This window comes from Hylobates moloch, unplaced genomic scaffold (assembly GCF_009828535.3).
Source record: "Hylobates moloch isolate HMO894 unplaced genomic scaffold, HMol_V3 SCAFFOLD_3, whole genome shotgun sequence".
Taxonomy (NCBI): Eukaryota; Metazoa; Chordata; class Mammalia; order Primates; family Hylobatidae; genus Hylobates; species Hylobates moloch.
Window position 1 is genome coordinate 30928190 of NW_026652278.1, and position 8481 is coordinate 30936670.

Genomic DNA, 8481 nt, shown 5'->3' on the forward strand with positions numbered 1-8481 from the left:
TCTCGGCTCACTGCAACCTTTGCCTCCTGAGTTCAAGTGATTTCCTGCCTCAGCCTCCCAAGTAGCTGGGACTACAGGCATGCATCACCACGCCTGGCTAATTTTTGTATTTTTAGTAGAGCCGGAGTTTTGCCATGTTAGCCAGGCTGGTCTGGAACTCCTGACCTCAGGTGATCTGCCCACCTTGGCCTCCCAAAGTGCTGGGATTACAGGTGTGAGCCACTGCACCCAGCCTCACAGTGACTTTTTTTTTTTTTTTTTTGGAGACGGAGTCTCTGTCGCCCAGGCTGGAGTGCATGGTGTGATCTCGGCTCACTGCAACCTATGCCTCCCATGTTCAAGCAATTCTCCTGCCTCAGCATCCCGAGTAGCTGGGACTACAGGCATGCTCCACCATGCCTAGCTAATTTTTTTATATTTTTAGTAGAGACGGGGTTTCACCATGTTGCCCAGGCTGGTGTCAAACTCCTGAGCTCAGGCAATCTGCCCGCCTTGGCCTCTCAAAGTGCTAGGATTACAGGCATGAGCCACCAGGCCCGGCCTCTCATGGTGACTTCTTTAGGGTTGATTGTCTAGCTCTTCCCCACAGAGGATCAGTTCCAAGACGGCAGAGTTTGTTTTGTTCGCTGCTACATCCCTGACATTGAAGCAACGCCTGGAACAATAAGGAGCTCAATAATGACTTATTGGACGAATGAATGAATGAAACAAACATACAGGCATTGTGCTAGGCTCTGAAAAAAAAATCAGAGCTGACTCACATTTACGTCCTCCAGGCACTCACAGCCTAGTTGGACATTAAGCCAGGCAGCTTGCAACTTAACCTGTGAACCACAATTAGTTAAAATCCAAAGTGAGGGAGTGAAATGCATGGGAGTATGGCTGGCCCAAAGGAACATAAACATTGTGATAGCTGTGGATGCCTGAAAGTCGCCTATGCCAGCACCAGACCTGGCGCTCACATGCATCATCTCATTACCCCTTAAGCCACTCTCTGCAGAGGGGGCGGGGGCCAGGAGGGCTGCACAGAGGTGAGACTTTGAGGCTAGAGAGTCAGTCCAGGCAGAGGGTCAGCAAGTCCAAAGCCAGTGGGGCATGGAAGCACGCAGGTTGTGGGCAGACTGACTTCCAGCATATGGTATGCTGCGTGGAGACTAGGGAGCTGCAGCGGGTGGGACTGGCATTTGGTGTGGCTGGTAAGTCCCTCTTAAGCCACAAGCTGCCCAGCTGCATCCATGTCCCCTCCCAGCTCAGTGCCCTGCAGCAGGCATGCACATGGGTAGTGTCTGATGGCAACACCCAATTCACAACCAGGCAGCCAGGACATTTATTTTTATTTATGTATTTTTTTGAGACGGAGTTTCACTCTTGTCATGCAGGCTGGAGTGCAATGATGCAATCTTGGCTCACTGCAACGCCCGCCTCCCGGGTTCAAGCAATTCTCCTGCCTCAGCCTCCTGAGTAACTGGGATTACAGACACCCACCACCACGCCCGGTTAATTTTTGTATTTTTAGTAGAGATGGGGTTTCACCGTGTTGGCCAGGCTGGTCTCGAACTCCCGACCTCAGGTGATCCACCCGCCTCAGCCTCTCAAAGTGCTGGGATCATGGGCGTGAGCCACCGCGCCCGGCCCAGGACATTCATATGTCAAATGATTCACTGCTGGTTTTTTTCCAGGTGGACCAGAAGTTCATACCACCCTTACACTCAGTTCTTGGAACACCCCTCCCCGCATTCTACTTCTGAGATGGAATTCTGTGCCATCTCTTTTTTTTGAGACTAAAGTCTCACTCTTGTTGCCCAGGCTGGAGTGCAGTGGTGAGATCTTGGCTCACTGCAACCTCCATCTCCCGGGTTCAGGCGATTCTCCTGCCTCAGCCTCCTGAGTAGCTGGGATTACAGGCGCCTGCCACCACTCCTGGCTAATTTTTGTACTTTTAGTAGAGACGGGGTTTCACCATGTTGGCCAGGCTGGTCTTGAACTCCCGACCTCAGGTGATACACCAGCCTCAGCCTCCCAAAGTGCTGGAATTACAGGCATGAGCCAGTGCACCCGGCCATTCTGTGCCATCTCTAAGCCCCCATGCTACAAGCTGCATACCAACTCACATATTGCCCCCTGCTTGCCAGTGTAAATAATAATAATAAAAAAATCTATATCACAGAGCAGATGGGTCCTCTCTCAAGAAAGAGCCAATTATTGAAGATCTAGTGCAAGGAGAAGTCATAAATATCCCAGTTTGCTACAGTTGAGAGGCATTAACCACACAACAGTGAAAGAAAACTGGTCTCTCGTGAAGGAAACATTCGAAGACCCCCCTAGTGCAGAGCTCTGGGATAAGTCCAGGCCACTGGATGACAGAGCAAGACTCTGTCTCAAAAAAAAAAAAAAAAAAAAGAGAGAGAGAATAGATATGGTAAAGACCAGAGCTCTGTCCATCAGCTTTCTATTGGTTATGTCGAAGGACTTTCACTGTGACAGTGACATCCTGAGGTTGTGGGCTGTGTAGGAATTCCAGCAGGGTTGGAACACATGCTATCCTGGAAGGGAAGACAGACTTTGGGATTCAGGTGGAAGGAGAGAGTGTTAGGAAAGAAAGACGGACGCTGAAGCTGAAGGAAGAAACTCACGTTCTTGGGGCCAGCCCCTTCCTGGTCCAGGCAGATCCCTTCTCACCATGAGCCCCTCAACCCTAGCGGCCTCTGCCCCATACTGTGAAGTATTTCCCATTCCTCCCAGCCTCCAAAGAAGATTCTGGAATCTTAGCCCTGGAACAGCCTGAACCCCAGGCCCTGCCCCAGCTCTTCTGCAGAGTATAAGACAGAGGCAATCTAGGGCCGGGCGTGGTGGCTCACGCCTGTAATCCCAGCACTTCGGGAGGCTGAGGTGGGCAGATCATGAGGTCAGGAGATCGAGACCATCCTGGCTAACACAGTGAAACCCCGTCTCTACTAAAAATACAAAAAATTTAGCCGGGCAAAATTAGCCGGGCGTGGTGGCAGGCGCCTGTAGTCCCAGCTACTGGGGAGGCTGAGGCAGGAGAATGGCGTGAACCTAGGAGGCGGAGCTTGAAGTGGGCCGAGATTGTGTTACTGCACTCCAACCTGGGCGACAAAGCAAGACTCTGTCTCCATAAAAATAAAAAAAAAATAAAAAAAATAAAAAAAAGACAAGGGCAATCTAAGAGTGCTCTCAATTTCCTTTCTTGCCTTCTTAACAAAAACAAGACTCAGAGGATTCTAGAACCAGTACCAGAATCCGGGTTCTGGAGACCACTGTTTCTAAAGCTCCTCCAAGGAAGAATTTTCCAAAAACATGCAGGGAGACTATTTTATTTTATTTTATTTTATTTATTTTGAGACAGAGTCTTGCTCTGTCACCCAGGCTGGAGTGCAGTGGCGCAATCTCGGCTCACTGCAAGCTCCACCTCCCAGGTTCAAGCAATTCTCCTGCCTCAGTCTCCCGAGTAGCTGGGATTACAGGCACCCACCACCATGCCCTGCTAATTTTTGTATTTTTATTAGAGACAGGGTTTCACCATGTTGGCCCGGCTGGTCTCGAATTCCTGACCTCAGGCAATCCACCCACCTCGGCCTCCCAAAGTGCTAGGATTACAGGCATAAGGCACCTTGCCAGGTCTTTATTTTATTTTATTTATTTTATTTTATTTACTTGAGACAGGGTCTCGCTCTGTCGCCCAGGCTCGAGTTCAGTGGTGCAATCACAGCTCACTGCAGCCTTGACCTCCCAGGCTCAAGGGATCCTCCAGCACTCAAGTGATCCTCTTGCCTCAGCCTCCTGAGTAGCTGGGACCACAGGCACATGCCAACACGTCAGGTTAAATTTTTTATTTTTTGTGGGTTTTGTTTTGTTTTTGAGACGGAGTCTTGCTCTGTGGCCCAGGCTGGAGTGCAGTGACGCGATCTCGGCTCACTGCAAGCTCTGCCTCCTGGATTCACGCCATTCTCCTGCCTCTGCCTCCCAAGTAGCTGGGACTACAAGTGCAGGCCACCACGTCCGGCTAATTATTTGTATTTTTAGTGGAGACGGGGTTTCACCGTGTTAGCTAGGATAGTCTCAATCTCCTGACTTCGTGATCCGCCCACCTCGGCCTCCCAAAGTGCTAGGATTACAGGCGTGAACCACCGTGCCTGACCTTTTTTTTTTTTTTTTTGATATGGAGTCTCGCGCTGTCACCCCAGTTGGAGTGCAATGGCGCCATCTCGGCTCACTGCAACCTCCGCCTCCCCTGTTCAAGCGATTCTTCTGCCTCAGGCTCCCCAGTAGCTGCGATTACAGGTGCCCACCACCACACCCAGATAATTTTTTTTTTTTTTTGAGATGGAGTCTTGCTCTGTCCCGAGGCTGGAGTGCAGTGGCACGATCTCAGCTCACTGCAACCTCCGCCTCCCAGGTTCAAGCGATTCCCCTGCCTCAGCCTCCCAAGTAGCTGGAATTACAGGCACGTGCCTTCATGCCCCGCTAATTTTTTGTATTTTAGTAGGGACAGGGTTTCACCATGTTGGCCAAGATGGTCTCGATCTCCCGACCTCGTGATCCGCCTGCGTCGGCCTCCCAAAGTGCTGGGATTACAGGTGTGAACCACCATGGCCGGCCCAGATTTTTTTTATTTTTAGTAGAGTTGGGCTTTCACCATGTTGGCCAGGCTGGTCTCAAACTCCTGACCTCAAGTGATCCGCCTGCCTTGGCCTCCCAAAGTGTTGGGATTACAGGCCTGAGCCACCTCGCCCAGCCTAATATTTTAATTTTTTGTAGAGACAGGATCTCCTTATACTGCCCATGCTGGTCTCATCAAGGCATCCTCCTGCCTCAGCCTCCCAAAGTGCTGGGATCACCTTAGAAGAGGGGCTGTAGTGTGGTGATGTCTGTCTGGGGATACCCAGGGATCATGACTCCAGCTCCTTCACCTCCCACACTTTTGTAGGGTCAGCCCTGCTCCCATTTCTTAGTAGGCCAGAGTGGGAGGTTGGGGAAGGACATGCCTCTGATCCTCCCTCCAGGGCCTCCTCTCCCAGAATTTACAGGCTGCAGAGGTGGGGTAGGGAATCCCCCAGGCAGCTAGATGGGTCCTGGGTCCTGAAGTTGTGAATCGAATTGGTTCTCCCCCACCCTCGGATGGGAGAAGATGAGGGTGTCTTAGCAAGGCCATGCTGACAATGACAGGCTCTGAGTGGGCAAGTGTGAGCAGGGCCTGTAAGAACCCGGAGGTGAGGTTAGAATGAGGGGTCACAGCTTGGAGAGAGGGGCCCTGGGGTGCGGACTCAGTGGGTCAGGGCATCCACCCTCGTCTCCTGCCTCCCACCCCAGGGTGCCCTTTGAAGCTGGAGGGGGCTTTGAGCTGGGGTCTCCTGGCCAGATGCGCTGGGAGAGGGGGTGGAGCCGATCATCCCCTAGGCCTCGCCCTCCCCACCCCCACCCTTCAGACTCCCTTCTTGGCCCAGAGACCGTTTCCGGCAGTTGCAGGGGGCACCCATCACCCCCCAGGCTCCCGCCTTGCAGCTGTTCCCCAGCTGCCCTGCCCCACCCCAAAGACAGCTGGGAGCGAGGCCGAGGGAGGGGGTAGGAGCGGCCCAGCTGCTCCGCTCCGGGCTGGGATGGGGTGGGCGGCAACATGAAAGAGCTGGGGCCGGCAGGCGGCAGAGGAAACCACCCCCGCCCCCTCCCTCGTAGTGGCCTCCCTGCAGGCTCAACACATCTGGGCCACAGGAGCTGTTGGCCCCGGTCTGTGGGGTAGGGAAGACGTGGTCGGATCCCCAGCCCTTCCCGGAAAGGGGAGGTGTGATGGCCTCTGGGGGAAGGCAGGAGGGGAGGGCTGGGTACTGGGGCACCTGTGGCTGCAGCCAGCCCTCCAAGGGGTCACCAGTTCAGGGCAGAGAAGGCCCCTCTGATGACTTCTGAGTAAGCCTGTTCCCTGAGGCAGCCCCAGCTCTTTCTGGGCCTCCTCTGCCCCTGACCCTTTTGGGAGCTGGATGACAGCTGCTCCTACAAAGCCAGGGACAGCTGGGTGGTTGGGGACAGCTGGGTGGGTTAGCATCTCCCTGCTTCGCTGGCTGCCTAGGGACCCCCCCCCCCAAGCCAACTCTGGGCAGCTGCTGCTTCACCTATAGATGTGTGCCTGAGCGTGTCACTGTCTGGGGTGGGCTTCAAAGCTGGGACATGGAGGGGCTCAAGCCCATCCCATTCCCACCAGAATGTCCCCTCCAGATCTCAGTGGATTGACGCACCTGGGGAAAGGGACTCTCCCCTCAGCCAAAACAAAACTAGGCCAAGTGGGAAAGAAATTGGGCAGCTTTTTGTCTTGGCTCCCAAATCTTGGCATGGGGGATGTCCCAGGGCTCCTGAGAACTGGAGAAAGGGACAGTGAGACAGAAGCAGATGTCAGTGGAGTGAAGTGACTGTCCACCGGCACCTGCCCCCAGGCATCCTGCATCCTGGGCTGGAGGGGCACTGTGCTCCAGCCATTTCCCCACTCCCTTTAGCCCCAAACAGGTGCACGGGGAGGGAAGGGGGAGGCCAGCTGTTGTCATACTGCTCCTGGCTCCCTGCCACACTGGGGAGGGGAACGATGAAGCAAGGGTCCACCACCCCACCCGAGTCATCCTCTACTCCCTCAGGGCAGGAAGGCGGAGGCAGTTAGCAAGACCAAGGCTATGGTTTGGTCTGGCCAGCCCCAAAGTCTTTATTTTTATTTTTTCTTTGAGACAGGATCTTGCTCTGTTGCCCAGGCTGGAGTGCAGTGGCAAGATCTCAGCTCACCGCAACCTCCACCTCCCAGCCTCAATCACGCAATCCTCCCACTTCAGCCTCCAGAGTAGCTAGGACCACAGGCCCGTGGCACCACGCCTGGCTAATTTTTCATTTTAGTAGAGATGGGGTTTCACCATGTGGCCCAGGCTAGTTTTGAATTCCTGGACTCAAGTGATCCATCCACCTTGGCCTTTCAAAGTGCTGGGATTACAGGCATGAGCCAACGTGCTCAGCAAGCCTTTATTTTTCTGAGGGGAGGGGTGCCTAGGGGTCAGTGAGGTTTGGACCACTGGCATGGGACTTTTCTTTTTGAGATGGAGTCTGGCTGTGTCGCCCTGGCTGGAGTGCAGTGGCACAATCTCGGCTCACTGCAACCTCTGCCTCCCAGGTTCAAGCGATTCTCCTGCCTCAGCCTCCTGAGTAACTCGGACTACAGGCGCCCGTCACCATGCCGGCTAATTTTTCTATTTTTAGTAGAGACGACATTTCACCACGTTGACCAGGCTGGTCTCGAACTCCCAACCTCAGGTGATCCGCCCACCTCAGCCTCCCAAAGTGCTGGGATTACAGGCATGAGCCACCGCGCCTGGCAGGAATGGGACTTTACAAGGCTCTCTGCCTTGTACTGGGCTTCCTGGGGTGGGTGGCATTCAGGCCCTGATTCTGCCCAAACGAGGAAAGATAGCTAGGCACCCAGCAGAGTACACAAGTGCATGGGCTACGGACTTACAGCTCCGTGCAGAGCATCAGGCAACCAGGGCCTTTTTGAGCCTTTTTGAAGGTGAGGCCCTTCTCCAAAGAAGGGCCTTGGGGTGTCCGAGCTTCCTCTCCCCGCAGTGGCCTCTGTGACCAGCAGCAGGGAGGACCCTGGCCACCCCGAAGGCAGCACTTCTCCAAACCCAGGATATGGGAGAATAGAGTTAAAAATGCAAATTCCTGGGCTCTCAGAGATTCCCAATGAGTCTAAGCTAGGCCTCAGGAATCAGCACCCTTACCTTTTTTTTTTTTTTTTTTTTTTCTTTTTTTGAGACAGGGTCTTGCTCTGTTGCTTTGTTGCACAGGCTGGAGTGCAGTGACTTGATCTAGACCTACTGCAACCTCTGCCTCCCAGGCTCAAGCAGTTCTCCCACCTCAGTCTCAGAGTAGCTAGGACCACAGGTGTGGTGTGCGCCACCACACTCAACTAATTTTTGTATTTTTTGTAGAAACAGGGTTCCGACATGTTGCTCAGGCTGGTCTCAAACCCCTGAGCTCAAGCAATTTGCCTGCCTTGGCCTCCCAAGTGTCAGGATTACAGGCGTGAGCCACAGCAAGGAATCAAGCTCCCAAGACATGCTTGAGACTTTGAGAAGCTCTGCCGAAGTGGATGAGGGCAGGATGCCTTTTTCATCTTGCCACGCCACCTCCACCCCTCCCAAGGCCAAAGCCCCAAGTCCAAAGGAAGTATGGACCTGAGTGGTCCCCTCTCCCTATGAGGGCCAAGGCCCAGCTAGATTACATTCTGTCTCTACGCCCGCAGCCCTGCACAGCACCTGGCACGTAGTGTGCACTCAAATATTTGTGGCCTGAAGGAGGTAAACTTTGCAAGACTCATAGGAAGGTGTTTCTCCTTTGTCCTCAGCTAAGAGCACATTGGCAGAACCTCAAAGAGATGCCGGGACCCAGGTGGCATGGGGTTGGGCCTGGGAGGCCCTGGGCAAATATTTGTCA